Source organism: Triticum dicoccoides, chromosome 4A (genome assembly GCF_002162155.2).
Source record: "Triticum dicoccoides isolate Atlit2015 ecotype Zavitan chromosome 4A, WEW_v2.0, whole genome shotgun sequence".
Classification (NCBI taxonomy): Eukaryota; Viridiplantae; Streptophyta; class Magnoliopsida; order Poales; family Poaceae; genus Triticum; species Triticum dicoccoides.
Window position 1 is genome coordinate 216,120,430 of NC_041386.1, and position 9,136 is coordinate 216,129,565.

Below are 9,136 nucleotides of genomic sequence, written 5' to 3' on the forward strand. Positions count from 1 at the left end.
TAGTTGATTATTGTTCCCATAAGTTGTTTTCTCAAAAAATTCCTATGAATAGGAAGTGGGTTAGACTTAAATGTGCTAGTCATATTCTTCATGATGCTCTCTTTATGTTTCAATTCTTATCTTTTATGTGAGCATCATTGAAATCATCATGCCTAGCTAGGGGCGTTAAACGATAGCGCTTGTTGGGAGGCAACCCAATTTTATTTTTGTTTCTTGCCTTTTGTTCCCTTTTAGTAATAAAATAATCATATATCCTTTGTTATGATTGTGTTTCTTATGTTTTAGTTAGTGTTTGTGCCAAGTAAAGCCTTTCGGACCTTCTTGGGTGATTGTTATTTGATCTTGCTGTAAAAAACAGAAAGTATGCGCTCACAAGAATAATTTTAGTTTTTTACCAGAGAGATATAAAATACCAATTCCAACTGAAGTAGATCAATAAACAAATTTCCTAGGACTTCCTAATTTCTCAGGATTTTTGGAGTTCAAGAAGTATACGTTTGATCCAGATTACTACAGACTGTTCTGTTTTTGACACATTATGTTTTCTATGTGTTGTTTGCTTATTTTGATGAATCTATGAGTAGTATCGGAGGGTATGAACCATAGAGAAGTTGGAATACAGTAGATATTACACCAATGTGAATTTATAATGAGTTCACAACAGTACCTAAGTGGTGATTTATTTTCTTGTACTAACGGAGCTTACAGTGTTTTCTGTTAAGTTTTGTGTTGTGAAGTTTTCAAGTTTTGGGTAAAGATTCGATGGACTATGGAATAAGGAGTGGAAAGAGCCTAAGCTTGGGGATTACCAAGGCACCCCAAGGTAATATTCAAGGACAACCAAGAGCCTAAGCTTGGGGATGCCCCGGAAGGCATCCCCTCTTTCGTCTTCGTTCATCGGTAACTTTACTTGGAGCTATATTTTTATTCGCCACATGATATGTGTTTTGCTTGGAGCGTCATTTTATTTTATTTTGTTTTGCTTGCTGTTTCAATAAAATACCAAGATCTGAGATTCTTAAATGTTAGAGATTCTTCACATAGTTGCATAATTATTCAACTACTCATTGATCTTCAGTTATATCTCTTGGAGTAGTTTGTCATTTTCTCTAGTGCTTCACTTATATGTTTTAGAGCACGGTGGTGGTTTTATTCTATGGAAATAATTGATCTCTCATGCTTCACTTATATTATTTTTAGAGTCCTTTAGAACAACATGGCAATTTGCTTTTAGGCATAATAAAAACTTTCATACAAGTGCATTGAATACTAAGAGAAGTTTGATACTTGATGATTGTTTTGAGATATGGTGATAGTGATATCAAAGTTGTGCTAGTTGAGTAGTTGTGAATTTGAGAAATACTTGTGTTGTAGTTTGCAAGTCCCGTAGCATGCATGTATGGTAAACGTTGTGTAACAAATTTGAAACATGAGGTGTTATTTGATTGTCTTCCTTACGAGTGGTGGTCGGGGACGAGCGATGGTCTTTTCCTACCAATCTACCCCCCTAGGAGCATGCGCGTAATACTTGGTTTTTGATGACTTGTAGATTTTTGCAATAAGTATGTGAATTCTTTATGACTAATGTTGAGTCCATGGATTATATGCACTCTCACCGTTCCATCATTGCTAGCTTCTTCGGTACCGTGTGTTGCCCTTTCTCACCTTGAGAGTTGGTGCAAAATTCGCCGGTGCATCCAATTCCCATGATACGATACGCTCTATCACACATAAACCTCCTTATATCTTCCTCAAAATAGCCACCATACCTACCTATTATGGCATTTCCATAGCCATTCTGAGATATATTGCCATGCAACTTTCCACCGTTCCGTTTATTATGACACGCATCATCGTTGTCATATTGCCTTGCATGATAATGTAGTTGACGTCGTATTTGTGGCAAAGCCACCGTTCATAATTTTTTCATACATGTCACTCATGTCATTGCACATCCCGGTACACCGCCAGAGGCATTCATATAGAGTCATATCTTGTTCTAGTATCGAGTTGTAATCATTGAGATGTAAATAAATAGAAGTGTGATGATCATCATTAATAGAGCATTGTCCCAAAAAAGAGAAAGGCCAAATAAAAAAGGAAGTCCCAAAAAATAAAAGAAAAGAAAAAAAGAAAAAAAGAAAATAAAAGGGGCAATGCTACTATCCTTTTTCCACACTTGTGCTTCAAAGTAGCACCATGATCTTTATGATAGAGAGTCTCTTGTTTTGTCACTTTCATATACTAGTGACAATTTTTCATTATAGAAATTTTCTTGTATATTCCAACAATGGGCGTCCTCAAGTGCCCTAGGTCTTCGTGAGCAAGCAAGTTGGATGCACACCACTTAGTTTCTTTTGTTGAGATTTCATACATTTATAGCTCTAGTGCATCTGTTGCATGGCAATCCCTACTCCTTGCATTGACATCAATTGATGGGCATCTCCCTAGCCCATTGATTAGCCGCGTCGATGTGAGACTTTATCCTTTTTGTCTTCTCCACATAACCCCCTCATTATATTCTATTCCACCCATACTGCTATATCCATGGCTCACGCTCATGTATTGCGTGAAAGTTGAAAAAAGTTTGAGATTACTAAAGTATGAAACAATTGCTTGGATTGTCATCGGAGTTGTGCATGATGAGAGCATTCTTGTGTGACGAAAATGGAGCATGACCAAACTATATGATTTTGTAGGGATGAACTTTCTTTGGCCATGTTATTTTGAGGAGACATGATTGCTTTATTAGTATGCTTGAAGTATTATTATTTTTATGTCAATATTAAACTTTTGTCTTGAATTTTATGGATCTGAACATTCATACCACAATAAAGAGAATTACTTAGAGAAATATGTTAGGTAGCATTCCACATCAAAAATTCTGTTTTTATCATTTACCTACTCGAGGATGAGCAGGAATTAAGCTTGGGGATGCTTGATACGTCTCCAACGTATCTATAATTTTTGATTGTTCCATGCTATTATATTATCTGTTTTGGATGTTTATGGGCTTTATTATACACTTTTATATTACTTTTGGGACTAACCTATTAACCCAGAGCCTAGTGCCAGTTTCTATTTTTCCCTTGTTTCAGTGTTTTGCAGAAAAGGAATATCAAACGGATTCCAAACGGAATGAAACCTTTGGGAGCGTGAATTTTGGAACGAACGTGATCCAGGAGACTTGGAGTTGAAGTCAAGGAAGCTTCAAGGTGGCCACGAGGCAGGGAGGCAAGCCTGCCCCCCTGGGCGCGCCCCCACCCTCGTGGCTCCCCTGACCAACTTCTTTCGCCTATATATATATATATCCATATACCCTACAAACATCGGCGACCAGAATAGATCGGGAGTTCCGCCGCTAGAAGCCTCTGTAGCCATCGAAAACCAATCTAGACCCGTTCCGGCACCTTGCCGGAGGGGGGAATCCCTCTCCGGTCGCCATCTTCATCATCCCGGCGCTCTCCACGACGAGGAGGGAGTAGTTCACCCTCGGGGCTGAGGGTATGTACCAGTAGCTATGTGTTTGATCTCTCTCTCTCATGTTCTTGAGGTGGTACGATCTTGATGTATCGCGAGCTTTGCTATTATAGTTGGATCTTATGATGTTTCTCACCCTCTACTCTCTTGTGATGAATTGAGTTTTCCCTTTGAAGTTATCTTATCGGATTGAGTATTAAGGATTTGAGAACACTTGATGTATGTCTTGCACGTGCTTATCTGTGGTGACAATGGGATATCATGTGATCTACTTGATGTGTGTTTTGGTGATCAACTTGCGAGTTCTGTGACCTCGTGATGTTATGCATAGGGGTTGGCACACGTTTTCGTCTTGACTCTCCGGTAGAAACTTGGGGGCACTCTTTGAAGTTCTTTGTGTTGTTTGAATAGATGAATCTGAGATTATGTGATGCATATCATATAATCATACTCACGGATACTTGAGGTGACATTGGAGTATCTAGGTGACATTAGGGTTTTGGTTGATTTGTGTCTTAAGTGTTATTCTGGTACGAACTCTATGATAGATTTAACGGGAAGAATAGCTTCATGTTATTTTACTACGGACTCTTGAATGGATCGATTAGAAAGGATAACTTTGAGGTGGTTTCGTACCCTACCATAATCTCCTCGTTTGTTCTCCGCTATTAGTGACTTTGGAGTGACTCTTTGTTGCATGTTGAGGGATAGTTATATGATCCAATTATGTTATTATTGTTGAGAGGACTTGCACTAGTGAAAGTATGAACCCTAGGCCTTGTTTCAACACATTGCAATACCGTTTACGCTCACTTTTATCATTAGTTACCTTACTGTTTTTATATTTTCAGATTATAAAAACCTATAGCCACCATCCATATTGCACTTGTATCACCATCTCTTCGCCGAACTAGTGCACCTATACAATTTAACATTGTATTGGGTGTGTTGGGGACACAAGAGACTCTTTGTTATTTGGTTGAAGGGTTGGTTGAGAGAGACGATCTTCATCCTACGCCTCCCACAGATTGATAAACCTTAGGTCATCCACTTGAGGGAAATTTGCTACTGTCCTACAAACCTCTACACTTGGAGGCCCAACAACGTCTACAAGAAGAAGGTTGTGTAGTAGACAGCAGGGTACAGTCTGCGTGAGTCGGTCCTACGTTTTGTGTCACTAGTTGTACAGCCAATATAAGTGGGGTGCTGTCTGATTCCTCGGGCACCACCATGTTTTTCAAGGACTTTACTGGTGCTCCTTCAGGTTCGGAAATCACCCTCTTCCTTTTTGATGTCCGATGCACAAGAACAACATTTGAGTGGAAAAACATGGTATGATGACAGATGGAATATGTATTGATAATGGATAGGCATGGCATGTTGACATATATGATGAGTAAACTAAGCAGATAGCGGTGCAACAAAGTAGAAGAAATGCAAGGCAACATATGCAAAATACGCGCAATCAATAAAACCTTGCCAAATTAGAACAGGCACCTTGATGAGTGAACAGGACAGGCCATGTACCTTTATCTCCTCAAGGTTAGAATAGTCATTAGGATCATATTCTGAACAAGAATCTATAAGTGGGGAGCGTATGAGTCTCATTGCATCTAGAATGACACTCAATGCCTTGGTGCCAATTTTGTAGGTCGTTGTAGTGTTCGACAATATTCTTCTAATGCGCGGACTCTGATATTCACTGTAATTATGTATAATATCTGAGAACCATGAAAACATAAATATTAGTGAGAATATCTTTGTAATGCAGAGGATATTCTAATATAGGGATGCCCCTGTAAACCCTTGTGTGCTATCACTGGATTCTGGTGAGAGAGCTCATGCGTGATGTAATATGGTGCGTGCATTAATATAATCTGGCACAAGTACACCAAAAATAGGTTCCAGAAGTAAGGATAGTTGGCAGATGATAGGTTCATAATATACTGTATACAGAGTTTATTGTCAAACATGATAACAAGAGCACACATCAACTAGACAGATCATAGTGTACATAAAATGGGTGCACCATAACCATGATATATAAATCGGGAAAGTGGAACTGGCTGGAAAATACGGTGTTGTATTGCCGCTACTAATTGAAAGCCTATTGATCACATACATGCCAGCTCTATCAACTATTGACTGCAGATGTCCCTGCGCCACTTCCGGACAAGGAACATAATGTACGTACTAAATGTAGAATAACAAAAGAGGAACATGTTAAAGAACACAAGAGGAAGCATATTCTTGAGGTTCCACTTCATTGCATACAATGTTGGTTTCCCACTCATGATGAATCACAACGCCCAAAGAAATGCAATTCCATGTCTCTCTATATGTGGCCACATGCATTTGGAAAATCAAGTGGGAGCATTACCTGTCCAATTAAATGTGTGTCTATTAACTAATATCAGTATCATATCACAATTTGTATTTGAAGAAGTAAGCTTTGGACTTATGATTGGTGTGTTTTTTAGCTTCAAGAGTGGACTGCTGCTAGTGTTGACACATAGCAGCTACACAGATCATAGTGTAGATATAACGGGAAAACCGTAAGCATCAGGAGTAAAATCAACAATGTGGAACTTGCTGGAATATATGTGCTAGTATCGCCGATACAGCTAGAAAGGCTTCGGATACCAGCTCTCTTCAACTGAAGGTGTGGTACTGTTAATATAAGTGTAACTCTCAAAGGAGACACAGCTCCCCGCATTTCCTTGCTAATCTGATAGGATTCAAGTGGGCAGGCCACTACAAATCCTATTCCTATGTTTACAAAATCCTACGAATCAAAGAGGCCCGAAGAATTCAAAGTGTCCATCACAACCGACCGTATAGACTTCTACACTGCAAATGTCCCTGCTCATCTTCACTACAAGGAACATATTGTACTACTATCATACTCCCTCCATTCCAAAATATAAGTCTTTGTAGAGATCTCCACTATGGATCACATACAGATGTATACAGATACATTTTAGAGTGTAGATTCACTCATTTTGCTCCATATGTAGTCCATGGTGGAATCTATACAAAGACTTGTATTTAGGAATGGAGAGAGTACTTATTATAGAAGAACGGAAGAGGAACATGCTAAAGAAGAGCAAGCAGATTTTGGATAATAAAATGTTTGTTGCGCAGTGCCCACACATGATGAAGAATAGCGCACTAAGAATGCAACTCCCCGTTGTCTCTATATATGTGGTGCATGTGCTTTTCGGAAGTAAAGTAGGAACATTAGCTAACCAATTAAATGTTATCTATTTTAGTAATATAAATATCATATCATATTCATATTTGAGCAAAAAGTTTGGAATTATGAGTGGCACGTTGTTTAGCTTGATGGATTCAGGAGCAGTGCTAAGAAGGTACGATGAGGGTATTGAATATAAAGGCATGTATACATGCAAGTTGTGTGACTTTTGTCATTAGGGTCAATCGACCATTTCAGGCAGTTGGATGAAGATCCTACGTCTCCTAACACTTCTTCTTCCTCGTCTCTGATTCTTCCCATACAGAACACCGCACGGGCCACCAGCCGAACCACTGGCCCCCACCACCTGTGTTCCTCCGGCACCCCCACCCCCACCACCGCCTCCCACAACCACCGTCCCCACCCGAACCCCTTCCTTTGAACCGGCAAACTCTGGCGAGCTCTGAAAAATTGGCTAACCCAATTTTGAAATTTAGTCTACTGTCATTTAACTAGTGTGGAATATAAAAGGGGAAAACCATAAGCATTGCGAGTATAGTGTTGAGCGTGCCATGGCGGATCTGAAGGTGCAAACCAGACAAAGGCAACTTCGCAACCAATGTTTGCTTTCAACTAGCAAGTGATGGACAAGAAACCAGAGTAAAGCAGTGGCGATCTATTTTCTTGCTCCGATAAATAAGTTGAGCAGATGTGAAAGAGTACCGCCTCTGGTGCGGCGCCGTGTATGCATCTGCTGAGAATTTGATGGTACTACGGTAGCGATGGCTGTCGGCAGCATGGAAGCAGATCTATGAGGGTAGACGGTGGCGGCGGGGCGCCGTGGACGAGACGGTCGTAGGAGCGGCACCGACAAGGTGGACGACGGTGGGGATAAAGCGAGAGGATGGGATGCAAGGATCCCGATCCGAAGCCATGGATGAGAGATGTCGATCTCTTGTAATGAACGACGGTGTCAGGGTATCTGCTCCAGCATGGTGGAGGAGGACGATAGTGGATGGGGTGGAAGACGGAGGAGGTTGGGGTGGAGAGGGTGTTTTGGCGCCCACGGAGTACGAATCGGGAAATGGAGGGAGAGAGGAAGGGGGGGACCATGCCTTTAGGGCGCGCTTGTCTCAAAAGCCAGGAAATTTACAAACTTAGCCCCCATTTAAAATTTCCTACATCACAACAATATTAGTAGGCTGGGGATAGGACGGTAATCTCGAATACACCGAATATTTGCTGACAAGAGTTTTTTTGGCGCCCACCGTGTATGAATCGGGGAGGGAGTCAATTTCGACCGAGGAGACACTGTGGTTTGGCGCCCATCGTGTATGAATCCAGGTGAGAGGTGGTTATGTCACGTTTGAGTGAAATTACAAACCTACCCCTGTCGAAACCTATAGAAATCAAGCCGATAGGCTTTGCGTGTCAGGGATAGGCAGTAATTTCCATCTCGCAGATTTTGGTTTCGGGCGGTTACTGCGACTTTCCCCTGTTCGTTCAAATTTTTGCATAGCAAGAGTGCACGTTTACCGTGCCAACTCAATTCAAATCCAGTTTGTATTCTATTTTTGTTCGGGCATGATCTATTTGCGATTAAAATAAAAGTCTATATACATCATTTTTTATATATACTTTCAAAAGCACAACAAAGAATTCTGCTCCTTTATATGTATATAATATGATTTACAAATACAATGATCTCAAAATCATAAGGTTGAATTCAAAAAATTTAAACCAAATTATGTTCTACTAAAATGTATGGATCGGTAATATCTACATATTAAATAACATAGATGCGCATGAATTCTTATGAGTATGCATGTTTGATAGATCAATTTTGGTTCGAGTATGAATTACATGTATCATCATCTTGAATCCAAATATTTGAATCCCTTTTATGTTGACTCCTTTCATGCCCATCTCTCTTGCATGCTCCTTCATGTAGCTATCATTCTCTTTTCTCCAGCTCACCCGCACGCTCACTTCATGTTTCTCATATCATCGCAAACATGGTCTCTTGACGTCTCCCTTGAGAAGTGTCACACTCTCCCTATCATTATACATTACACGATTTTCCTTATCTCTCACGTCTCTACCGTTCTCTGGTATCACTAGGTACCTAAGCTTTCTTTTTCACCACCACACACAGTCTCACTCGTCTTTCACTTTGTCTTTCTCTCTATGGGTTTCTCTCACACACCCTCTATGTCTCTAGATATGACTCATACCACTAAAATTACTCTCTCCTGCAGACACAACATTTGTTGCGGTCTCCTTTCCGCCTACATCCCAGTTATAAAACTGACATTATTCATTTGTTTACCGATCAGACAAACTCCCCCCTCCACTCTCTCTCTCTCACACACAGCTCCTGCTTCCACTCCCCTTCCCGACTATCGTCTCTCTCACACACCCACAAAACTCTCGCTTTTGCACCCCCGTCTCATATTTCTC